Genomic DNA, 13,344 nt, shown 5'->3' with positions numbered 1-13,344 from the left:
GTCTAATGGAGAACTTTCACAAACAAGGCGAAACAAAAGAAGCAAAATTCAAGAGAGAGCTCCATGAAGCTCCACTCACGCCTCCCGAGGGTCATTCAAGCGACCCAGAGACCAAGACCTCCTGACATGCTCCAAAACCAATCCCTGGAGGTATGCGGAGCTTATGAAATTTTTGGAGGGCAAACTCTATATCTCAGAGAAGATGGGAACTGTCCCTTTAGACGAAATCTAGTTTTGGCCAAGCTTTAACGCTTTCCCTGATTGCTTTATTCGACTGAAGCATGAACCAATGTCAGAAAAAGAGACGGAACCGAAGGAAGTCACTGTTTTCGACCACGATAAGGCACAGGCTCTCTGGTCAAGTAGCCTGAGAAAGGCGGGTTACTTGGTGTCGAAAGCATCCCCCTTGAGCAAGAAACACCCTACCTTTCTTGCTCCTGCTTCAATAGCATTCCCCTTGACGTGGAAGACATTTAAATCTGTTGCTAAGGCAGTAGAGACAGGCAAACCATGCCCTGCACTTGAGGAGTGCAGGCCTCTGTCACTAGCCTTGCCCATGCAGGAGAAGGATTGGAAGGAAGTTCAGTTAACCTTCTCAGTAGGGAAACTGGATGCGGACATCACTGGACAATAGTTTAGCGAGAATCTCCCTAAACTTTCTGAGTTTATCTTGTGCAAGGAACAAGAGACAAAGGAGAGACTTGCGGTCTCCTTATCCCTACAGAAATGCATAGATATGTGTGCAGCCCAACGAAGTACTCCAGACATGCTCATGGTTCTGGCCAAAATGCATATGGCCACCTTAGTAAAAGATCTATATGCCTTTATGAAGGCTAGGAAAGCCTGTAGAAAGTTCGTATTTGCTGCTGCAACAGTGAAACATGAACCCAGGAGGCTGATATCTTCCAACACCTGGGGTTAAGACCTCTTTCCAAATGAGGTAGTCAAAGAAGTAGTCGAGAAAGCCACCACGGAGAATAGGAACCTTCTCCAGGAGTGGGGCATCTCTTCAAAGAGGAAGTCTTCCCCGGATGCGGGTCCCCAACCTAAAAGGAAGACGAAGAAGTCTAGACTTTTTCCTTGGTCGGCTCAACAACATCCCACAGTTTCTATGACCGCGGTGCCCCAGGTAGGCGGTCAAGGAGGTAAACCCTCTGATCAATCGAAGCAAGGAGACACTTCCGGTAGGAGGGACGCTCCAATAGGATCGTTGGACCTTCGATCCTTGGGCCCAAGGACTAATCAAGATTGGACTAGGATGAAAACTAGACATGTCTCCACCATCAATTCCTCAACTCTTCCAACACTCCAACCCCGTATTAGAAGAGTATACCCTATAGCTCTGGAGCATACAGGTTATAAGGAAAACAAAGTCTATCAAATTTCAGGGAAGGCTATTTTGTGTTCACAAGAAGGACTCAAGAAAACTCAGAGTCATTCTGGACTTGACGCCACTCAACAAGTTCATAAGAAACAGCAAGTTCAGGATGTTAATCCTTCTACACATAAGGACCCTTTACAAAAACGGGCGTTCACAGTCTCGATAGACCTGACAAATGCTTATTGGCATCTTCTAGTCAGTTGCCCCCTCGCCTCCTACTTAGGATTCAAGTTACAGAAGATAGAGTATGTTCTAAGAGCCATACTCTTCGGACTAAACATAGTCCCAAGTATCTTCACAAAATTGGCAGACGCAGTCGTGCAATAACCACACCTAGAAACTGTTCAGGTAACAAAGTACCTGGACGACTGGCTGGTGCGGGCAGCACCCGAAGCGGCTGGTCTGCAAGCATCTAAAGAAGTAACCCAGTTCCTGGAACATCTGGGATGCAGAATCAACTTCAAGAAGTCTCGACTCTCTCCAGCTCAAAGGTTTCCAAGGTTGGAAAACCATTGGAACCTGAGGTCACATTGTCTCTCCTTTCCCTTAGTGAGGAAGAAGGAGATCGCAGGGTCAGTCAAGAGACTACTGTAATCCGACAGGATTTCAAGAAGCTAACAGGAAAGAGTTCTGAACTCTCTCCAGTTCGCAGCAGTGACAGACCCAGTGCTAAGAGCAAAGCTGAAAGATGCGTCAGGAGTCTAGAGAAGATATGCTTCAAACGCTCGAAGAGATCTAAAATGACCGATATCGGCCTTACTTAGATCACTTCTCAACACATGGTCGAAGGCCAAGAGCCTAATGAGGACCGTGCCCTTGTAACCACCTCTACCATCGAAGATCATCCACATGGATGCCTCAACGGAAGAACAGGGATTTCACTCCCATCAAAGGAAAGTCCAAGGTACTTGGTCATCTCTGTTCAAGGCTGTTCTCATCTACATTTCGGAAGCCATGGCAGTCCTATTGACGTTGGGAAAACTCCCCCACGCAGATCAGCTCTCATCAGGCTGATCTTGGACAGCAAAGTGATAATGAGATGTTTGAACCGACAAGGCTCGAGATTGTCCCATAAAATCCATGTGATATTAGCCATCCCTTACCTAAAGAGATGGCACCTATCAGCAGTACACTTACAAATGATACGCAATGTGACAGCAGATGCTCTACTCAGGCTCAAGCCGATAGAGTCGGAATGGTCCACAGATGCAGACACATTCCCTTCCAGCTTGGAATAAGTCCCGGAACTGCAGATCAACCTCTTTGTGCGAGCATCATCAAGAAACTACCTCGATATGTAGCCCCATACGAGGACCCTCTTGAGGAAATAACGGACGCCATCCCCCTAGTTTCGAACGGATGGACCAGGAAATTCCTGTTCCTTCCATCCAATCTCCTGGTGAAGGTCCTCAACATGCTGAGATCCTTCCAAGGAACGGCAGCTCTAGTGGGTCCCAAGTAGCCCAAGAGCAACTGGTTCCCTCTAGTGAGGGAACTGAGGCTGAGGTTGGCCCTTGTACTGAACCCAGCACTATCTCAAAGGATTCAGAAGTTAACTGTCTTCGATTCATCACCGAGAACCCAAAACCATCATTTCATGATTTTCTCGCCCTAGCGGTTAAGAAAAGATTTGGGATCTCAGAAGGCAGTATAGACTTCCTAGAAGAATACAAGTCTAAGTCAAGTAGAAGACAACATGAATCGTCTTGGAAAAAGTGGGTGGCTTTTGTTGAAGCAAAAGGACCAAAAGAAATTTCAGTAGACTTCTGTCTGTCCTTCATTATCTACCTTTATAATCAAGGTCTGGCAGCTAACACGATAACTACATCCAAGTCAGCCTTGACTAAACCTCTTCTATATGCCTTTCAAGTGGATCTGACGAACGAAATCTTTAACAAGATCCCGAAGGCATGCGCTAGACTTAGGCCTGTAGCTCCACCGAAGCCCATCTCATGGTCTTTGGACAAGGTCCTACATTATGCTTCTTCTGTGAACAATGAAGATTGTTCTCTCAAGGATCTAACCCAAAAGGTTATTTTCTGTTCGCTATAGCCTCAGGGGCTAGGGTTAGTGAAATAGTAGCCCTATCAACAAATGAGGGCCACATTCAGTTTGCAGAAGTGGGAGAACTGAATCTCTTTCCTGATCCAGCCTTTCTCGCTAAAACGAGCTACCCACAAAAAGACGGGGTCCCTGGAGAAGCTGCCCTCTGAAGGAAGATGTCTCTCTATGTCCAATAAAGTGTCTAAAGGTCTATCTTCGTAGAACTTCAGACTTCAGGGGAGGACAGCTCTTCAGAGAAGAAACCTCAGGATCAAACTTATCCCTAAAACAATTAAGGGCGAAGCTCACCTACTTCATTCGCAGAGCAGATCCTGACAGTACACCCGCAGGTCATGATCCGAGGAAATTGCTTCATCGCTGAACTTTTTTCAGTATATGGACTTTGAGCGTCTTTGGTCATATACTGGATGGAAATCATCCAGAGTGTTCTACAAACACTACGCTAAGCAAGTCCATGAACTGAGGCATTATGTGGTGGCGGCAGGAAGTGTATTAAAACCTGTCGTCTAGTGCTGTGATGAACAGTTGATTGACTGGGCCTATCAATTAGGGTAAAAAGGTATTGACACTTCCAGTGCGATACCTTTTAAGTGAGTGTCACCATGGTGACACTAAGACTGTTCAAAATCTCAGGTAGGGAATTATACAGATAACGCTTGTGCTGTGTGTACGTAGTACACAGTGTTGATAGTACAGAACATTTACAGAATTTATATTGGGAAAATTTATCAAAATTTTCAGCTTTAGAGTGGCACTCATCATTTCTTCCCTTTCAGGGAGGAAACATTTTCTGTATATGTTGCACGTATAATTCCTTTAACACGTTACATTCGTTTCACTCGTTTTCCATTTACTCATCTATTCGAAATAAATGTCTATTAGAATGTAATTGCATCGTATTTCACCCTACAATTTGCACATTAAATATGCCAGAGTTCTTATACTTATTTATCTAAGTAAACTTCATATCATTGTATGCTTACAAACAATGGATATAGTTGAAACATATTGTTCTGACACTATATACAAACCGTGAGACCGTTTGTATATCGGGTGGATGCTTATGTTTGTTCATACAATATATGCTAACCTTGAGGCCCCTTCTCTATTGTCTAGTATGACTCTTCCCCGTAGGGGGCAGGAAACACTAACATTGTCTATGATTAGTGTTAATGGCGGATAACGGTAACGTTATTTGTCTCAATGGTCCAGATGACCATAGAAAATTGTCCCAAGATTAAGGCAACTATGAAAATCCACAGATAGAGTACTTTCTTGTAATTCTCTGGTAAACTTCCATCAGGAGGACATGGCTTGAACCCAAAAAACGGATTTTGAGAGAAGCGAAAAATCTATTTTTGGGTGAGATAGCCATGTAGTCCTGATGGACCCGCGCTCCTTTTCTATAGAAAAGACCTTGGCAGGATCCCTATATCTGTAGCACCATGCTCAATGCTACAAGGGATAACCGCCATCTTGAATATGGCGCCATCTTGATACTCAATAGTAATATGGGAAATAGGGTAACCTTGATAATGGCTCCCCTTCCAAATTTGCCACTCTTCCCCCTCGAGGCGAAAACGCTATTTGGGGTGAAGATCGCTATGTGTCGTATCAAGCATACTGTACATCCCCTCAAGAGAAAATTTAAGGATATTCGCGCCAGGAGTTAGAATTCTGGAGACCTAAAGGTAAATTCTCTGGGAATATCACTGTAGTTCAAATATCCCTTGGATGCTACTTATAGGAACCTTCTATCTGGACGACATGGCTATCTCACCCAAAAATAGATTTTTCACTTTGCTCAAAATCCGTTTTATATATATATATATATATATATATATATATATATATATATATATATATATATATATATATATATATATATATATATATATATATATATATATATATATATATATATATATATATATCCTGCTATGCCTATTGATGCACAAGGCATCGGTAAGATTTGGCCAGTCACGTCTATCTTGAGATTTTAATTAATTAATTCTCCAATCATAAACTCTTACTTCGTGCCTCATATTCCTCAGCTATATAGGTCTGGGTATTCCAACTTTTATAGTGCCTTGTGGAGCCAGCTGAACCTTAAGTGGACTAATCTCTCTTGGGAGTGTGAAGAGCATGTTCTAACCATTTCCATCTACCACTCATCATCATCTCATTCACATATGGCCCTCGAGTAATATCTCTTATAGTTTACCTTCTCATCCTGTCCTGCCATTTAACTCCCAATATCCTTCTGAGGGATTTGTTCTCAAGTCTAATAAAGCTCTTGGAATTTTTTTCTTTGTCTTACCATGACTCATGTCCATATAGTAACACCGATCTCACTAAACTGATTTATAGCCTGACTTTTATATGTAATTTCAAGCAATTTGATTTCCAAATTTTACTTAACCTAGCCATTTTCTGATTTTTTTCTTTTTTTAATCTTTCACGAAACTCTAATTCGAAAGATCCTGTATTAGATATTTCAGTTCCTAAATACTCAAATGTTTCTACCTCAGTAATTCTTCCTCCTGTCAATGATATTTCATCTCCCATTGTAAAATAAGTTATCATCATCTCTGTCTTTATATTTCATGCATTCTGGTAAGCATATATTGCGAATCATGTGGTGTTCTGCTAAGAAGAACAGCATCATTAGCATAATCTAGGTCTGATAATTTCCTATCACCAATCCACTCCAATCCTTCTCCAACATCTTCGAATGTTTTACGCTTTTCAAAATCCATTCGGAGGATATACATCCTAGGTAACAATACTTTCCTTGGAGTACTCCGCTGTTCACCGGAAATTCATATGATAAGACTCCTTTTACATTAAGCTGGCACTTGCTATGCTCATGGATAGACTTAATCAGATTCTCCCCAGAATTGGCCGGTGCACAGTATCAAAGGCTTTTTCATAGTCCGCTAATGTCATAAAGTTGGATTTCTATATTCTACGCATTGCTGTACATGTCTCAAAATGAAAATTTTTTCAGTGCAAACTCTACCTATTCTAAATCCTGCTAGCTCATATCTCAGGTTTTCATCAATCTTTCTCTCCAGTATCTTTAGTATAAGCATACTATATATTTTCATAACAACTGACGTGTTATGCCCCTATAATTATTGCAATCAGTAAGGTATTTTTTTTTTCACGAACATTCTCTACTCCCATTTATGAAGTTTTGATTCTTCATGCAAAATTTTACAAAATAATCATGTAGGTATTCTGGAAGTCACTTCATTTCTGGCAAGTATCATCTCGACAATTATTCCACTGTATCCAGAGACTTTTCATCTATTGACTTTTTCAATGATACTTTCGACTTCAAACACACTTAATTCATTCACGGACGGATCAAAATCTTCGTCAGTTTCCGATACATTACTCAAATTATTTTCTTCATATACCCTATTTATAGCCTCACTAAAGTGTTGCATCTAGTGTTCCGTATATATATATATATATATATATATATATATATATATATATATATATATATATATATATATATATATATATATATATATATATATATATATATTTATATATATATATATATATATATATATATATATATATATATATATATATATATATATATATATCTAGCATAATTTATATAACGACCGCTGTTTAGTTTATAAGGACAAATAACTACATATGATTATGATGCTTTGCCTGTTTGTGGCCTTTATTTAAGTTTTTTAGGTGAACGTAATAGACGAAAGCGCTCGGTAACTGGTCATGCACTGTAGATTTTATACTTGAATATTTGTCACGTGCTGGTTTGTGACTGGAAAGTAATATATATATATATATATATATATATATATATATATATATATATATATATATATATATATATATATATATATATATATATATATATATATATATATATATATATATATATATATATACATATATATATATATATATATATATATATATATATATATATATATATATATATATATATATATATATATATATATATATATATATATATATATATATATATATATATATATATATATATATATATATAATATATATATATATATATATATATATATATATATATATATATATATATATATATATATATATATATATATAATATATATATATATATATATATATATATATATATATATATATATATATAATATATATACATATATATATATATATATATATATATAATTTATATATATATATGTATATATATATATATATATATATATATATATATATATATATATATATATATATATATATATATATATATATATATATATATATATATATATATATATATATATATATATATATATATATACATATATATATATATATATATTTATATATATATATATATATTTATATATATACATATATATATATATATATATATATATATATATATATATATATATATATATATATATATATATATATATATATATATATATATATATATATATATATATATATATATATATATATATATATATATATATATATATATATATATATATATATATATATATATATATATATATATATATACTTTCCAGTCACAAACCAGCACGTGACAAATATTCAAGTATAAAATCTACAGTGCATGACCAGTTACCGAGCGCTTTCGTCTATTACGTTCACCTAAAAAACTGAAATAAAGGCCACAAATAGGCAAAGCATCATAATTATATGTAGTTGTTTGGCCTTATAAACTAAACAGCTGTCGTTATATAAAATATGTAAGAAATTTAAATATCAGAGCACTAAATGCTTGCATGCCTACTTTAAAAACACCAAAACTGTACTAGCATTCTGGCCAGTATAACGGTACTATGTTTGACTAGGAATCACATGGTGGCAGAGATATCCCAATCCGAGACTCTTAGTTTAATCTGTTTACTAGGGAGGCTACTGCTGTAGTTTGGCACCACAGTGGGAGTTTGGGATTATCTGGCTGATGTTCCTGTGAGTATCTGTCACATTCTGCTTTAAAATGTTCACTACTTTATTATTAAAGTGAATTCATTAACATTTGGGATTGTTCATTATTTTATTTGATGTTCTTTAGTTTGTTCATTTTGTTTCTTTGTTTTCCTTACTTTGGTCAGGAATGGTTTAGTGTGTTTTGAAAATCCTTGGGAAACAGGAGAAGTGATGTCGTGCCCCAGGCATTTCCCCAGGCAGTTGCTTGAACTAGTCCTTCGCGGAAGACGGACGTCTTGTGGATTACTGCAGCATACTTCGATAACTTTGTAACCTCCGAGGAGATATATTTGAATATCCTCGATCTTTAGACCCTTAAATGCATTATATTACCGGGATTCTTACGACCAAGAATAACTGTGTTACCTGTACTTGCATACTATATCTCGGCAATACGTGACATCGAAAGTTTACCTCACCCTAATTTCGTGAAGACCCAGCCTGGGAATTGAAATTGAAGAAATTTGTGATTGATCAAATGACCAAAGTCGGTCCTGTAGAAATTTTTCCTTCATATAACTTTTTTTTTTTTCAATAGATTTCTGTCGAAATTTTTCTTATCATCTATTCAGCGTTTGTATTATCACGTTAAAATTTAAACATCAATAACTACATACCTTTTTATTTAGTTAATATTTACTTCATTGTTCTATTTGGCATTCTATCTACTGCAAATAAACTATTAAATTATATACTGTGTATGTTTGTCACTCGTCTTTTGAACAAGCAACATCGTGACATTTGGTGGCCTAGGATCCGGGGAATTATCATTGCTTCTTTTTTTTCCCATTGACAAGTAATTAGTTATCATGCCTGAATACGGACTTTTGAGAAACTTGACAGAAGTGAGGATCAGGAAGGGGAATGAATGTTAGGAAATTCATGACATTGTGTTAAAGGCACTGGAAAATCAGCGTGAAGAGCGCCATCTTGAACGTCTTGGAAATAAAGGAAGAAGCTGAATGTTCTACAAACAAGAGCAACAGCAGAACATCCTACAATAAAAAAAAAAAAAAAAAAAAAAAAAAACATTAGGCACAATAAGTAAGAAGCTGAACATCTTGCAAAATGGAAGAAGCTAAACGTCTTGCAAAAAGGGGGGAATTTGAACGTCTTGCAAAAATGGGAGAAGCTAAGCGTCTTGCAAAAATAGAGGAAGCTGAATGTCCTGCAAAAACGGAAGAAGCTAAATGTCTAGCAAAAATGGAGAAATATAAACGTCTTGCAAAAATTGAAAAAGCTGAACGTCCTGCAATAATGGAAGAAGCTGAAAGTCTCGAAAAACAGAAGAGGCTGAACGTCTGACAAAAATAAAAAAAAGCTGAACCTCTTGCAAAAAAGAAAGAAGCTGGGCGTCTTTCAGAAAAGGAAGAAGCTGAGCGTCTTTCAGAAAAGGAAGAAGCTGAACGTCTTGCAGAAAAGGAAGAGGCTAAGTAAGCAGAACGTCTTGCAGAAAAGGAAGAAGCTAAACATCGAGAAGAAAAGGAAGTAGCTGAACATCTTGCAAAAAAAGGAGGAAGCTGAACGTCTAGCAAAAAAGTAAGAAGCAGAACCTCTTGCAAAAAAGGAAGAAGCTGAACATTTTGCAAAATAGAAAGTAGCTGAACCTCTTGCAAAAAAAAGGAAGTTAAATGTCTTGAAAAAAAAGAAGAAGCTGAACTTCTTGCAAAAAAAGGAAGAAACTAAACATCTTGCAAAACTGGAGGAGGCTGAACGTCCTAAAAAATTAAAGAAGCTAAACGTCTTGCATAAAAGTAAGACGCTGAAAGTTTTGCAGAAAAGGAAGAAGCTGAACATCTCTGCAGAAAAGGAAGAAACTTAACAACTTGCAGAAAAGGAAGAAGATGAATGCCTTGCAGGAAAGGAAGAAGCTGAACCTCTTGCAGAAAAGGAGGAAGTTGAACGTTTTGCAGGAAAGGAAGAAGCTAGACGTTTTACAGGAAAAGGGAAAAGCTAAACATATTGCAAAAATGGAAGAAGCTGGGAGTTTTGCAGAAAAGGAAGAAGCTGGACGTCTTGCAAAAAAAGGAAGAAACTGAACGTTTTGCAGAAAAGGAAGAAGCTGAATGGCTCGCAGAATAAGAAGAAGGTACACGGCTTGCAGGAAAGGAGAGAGGTGAACATCTTGCAGAAAAGGAAAAAGTTGAACGTCTTACAGGGAAGGAAGAAGCTAAATATATTGCAGAAAAGGAAGAAGCTAAATGTTTTACAAAAAAAAGGAAGAAGCTCAGAGTCTTGCAAAATAGGAAGAAGCTGAATGTCTTGCAGAAAAGGAGAAAGCTGAATGTCTTGCAGAAAAAAAAATATACACGTCTTCCATAAAAGGGAAAAGCTGAACTTCTTGCAGAAAAGGAAGAAGCTGAACGTCTTGCAGAAAAGGAAGAAGCTGAACATCTTGCAGAAAAGTAAGAAACTGAACGTCTTGCAGTTAAAGAAGCAACTAAACCTCTTGCAAAGAGGGAAGAGGCTAAGTGTCTTGCAGAAAAGGAAGAAGCTGAATGTTTTGCAGAAAAGGAAGAAGCTATAAATTTTGCAGAAAAGGAAGAAGTTGAACGTTTTGCAGAAAAGGAAGAAACTGAACGTCTTGTGGGAAATGAAGAAGCTGAACGGCTTGCAAAAACAAAAGAAGCTTGATGTCTTGCCCCCCCCCCAAAAAAAAAAAAAAAAAGGAAGAAGGTTACGCTGAACGGCAGCATGAATTAGAAAAGGAGCATCTTTGAAGGATCAGTTCAGATCAACCTCTTATGTCATTTAATCACCCAAAGCCTAAGCTTTCAGGATTTGATGAAAAGTTGGATGATTTGGAAGCTTATTTAGAAAGATATGAAAAATATGCTGTGATGCGTGAATGGCCAGCTGATGAGTAGGCTGTTAATTTGAGTCCCCTTCTTATAGACCAAGCCTTAGAAAGATATGTTTACTTATCTGCAGTTGTTTATGAACTAATGAAGAAAGCTATTCTTCAATGATATTTGATGGCTGAAGAAGACTATAGATTGAAGTCCTGTGAGACTAACCCAGAATGTGGATATACTGATAAATTGGTTCAGTGCTAGGATGTGATCATTATTTTGAACGATGGATAAGTCTATCTGAGTCTCAGAAAACTTATGTTCATTTGTAAGATTTGTTTTTTGGAGAACAATTCCAAAGAAAGCATCATGTGGCAGTCGGAATGTTTCTTAAGGAGCGTGGTCCAGCTACTTTAGTGGAGATGAATGACTATACTGAGAAATATTTGGCAGCTCACGGTGGTGCTATGTATAAGTTTGTCAAACTACGTCTAAAAGCAGAAATAAAAATGTGATTCAGACAAAAGGATGGGTTCCAAAAAGGCGTTTAATTCCTTGATCCAGAAGCAGCAAGCTTCAAAGCAAGGAAAGTGTTTCTTGGGTCGATGAAAAGGCCACCTAGAAAGGAACTCTCGTCAGTCTGCAGTTGCCAAGGATAGCAAACCGGAAAAATTTGGTGCTTGTGTGCCTGAAACTGAAAAAGAGGTTACTCTACCCTCTAAAGAGAAATTTTCCTTGATTGTGGGTGTCTGATCTAATGAAGGTAAAGAGCTGATAGTAAAAAGTAGGTTTGTCAACGAACATGCTGTGAAAGTTCTAAAAGACTCAGAATTTATGGTCATTGTGGTCAAAAGTGATTTGGTTAGACTAGACTAAGTGTCTATTGATCAGAGAGGGTGTTCTGATGGATAATTCCGTTAGGATTAGCTCAGTGGTAAATATATGGATAGACACTCCTTTCCATGCTGGTGATGTTTAAGCCATATGTATGGAAAATCCTATTTGTGACCTTGTTTTAGGAAAAGTTAAAGCTGTTACTGTGAATTTGATTTGGTGTACTGTGTCCCCTTGAAGCTCAGATCTATATAAGGTACAATCATCAGTAGGTTGTGAGAAGGTTGGCGAACTTACAACGAGTCTCAAATTTGCTAGAAGTCTTAGTGAACTTCTTGCAATGAGTGTCTCAAATTTAATAAAAGTTTTGGGTGCTGCGGAAGCACAATCACATGCCAAAAAGAAGCCTCTCAAGCCTTCAAAAGTCAAAGAATCTGATTTTACCACGAACCTGACCTGTCAAGATCAAGAACGCCTAATAAATCATACTGAAGGAAATGGCAAGGAAGTGGAGTTGATGAGATAAAATGGTCTTTGGTTCAAAGTAGGCTCAAATAAAAAAGGTGAGGTTAATAATCATTTGTTAGTTCCGGAATCGCAAATGAACCACATTCTTTCATTAGTTCACAAGTCTTTGATGGGAGATCTTATGGGGTTCAGAAAACTTCTGATAGGATCTTACTTAATTTTTCTTGGCTGGGTACAATTGGAGATGTGAAGAGATGGTGCCGTAGCCATGACATATGTCAACGAACTTTACCCAAGCATAAAGTTACTAATATTTTGTTGGAAAAGACTTCTATTATGAGTAAAACTTTCTAGAAGGTAGCCATTGAATTAGTAGGTCCTATATGTCCACCACTTGCCCAAGGTAATAGGTATATAATTACTTTTGTAGACTATTCTACTAGATAGACTGAAGCAATAGCTTTAAAATCAATTACAACTTAGGAAGTATCTGAAGCTCGCCTAACAATCTTTAGTAGGCTGGATTTCCCAAAAGAGATATTTAGTGATCATGGCTTACAATTTACCTTTGATTTAATGAAAGAAGTTTACAGATCGATTGATGTTGAGAAATCCTTTCCCTCCCTTTACCGTCCCCATGCCAATGGTGTCGATGAGAGATTTAATAGGGCTTTAAAAGCAATGATCAAAAAGATTTGCTAAGAGAAACCATCGGATTGGGATAGATATCTACCTATAATGTGTTTTGCTGATAGGAAAGTTCGGCAGGATAGTACTGGA

Source organism: Palaemon carinicauda, chromosome 8 (assembly GCF_036898095.1).
Source record: "Palaemon carinicauda isolate YSFRI2023 chromosome 8, ASM3689809v2, whole genome shotgun sequence".
In the NCBI taxonomy this organism is placed as follows: Eukaryota; Metazoa; Arthropoda; class Malacostraca; order Decapoda; family Palaemonidae; genus Palaemon; species Palaemon carinicauda.
This window is presented reverse-complemented; position numbering follows the sequence as displayed.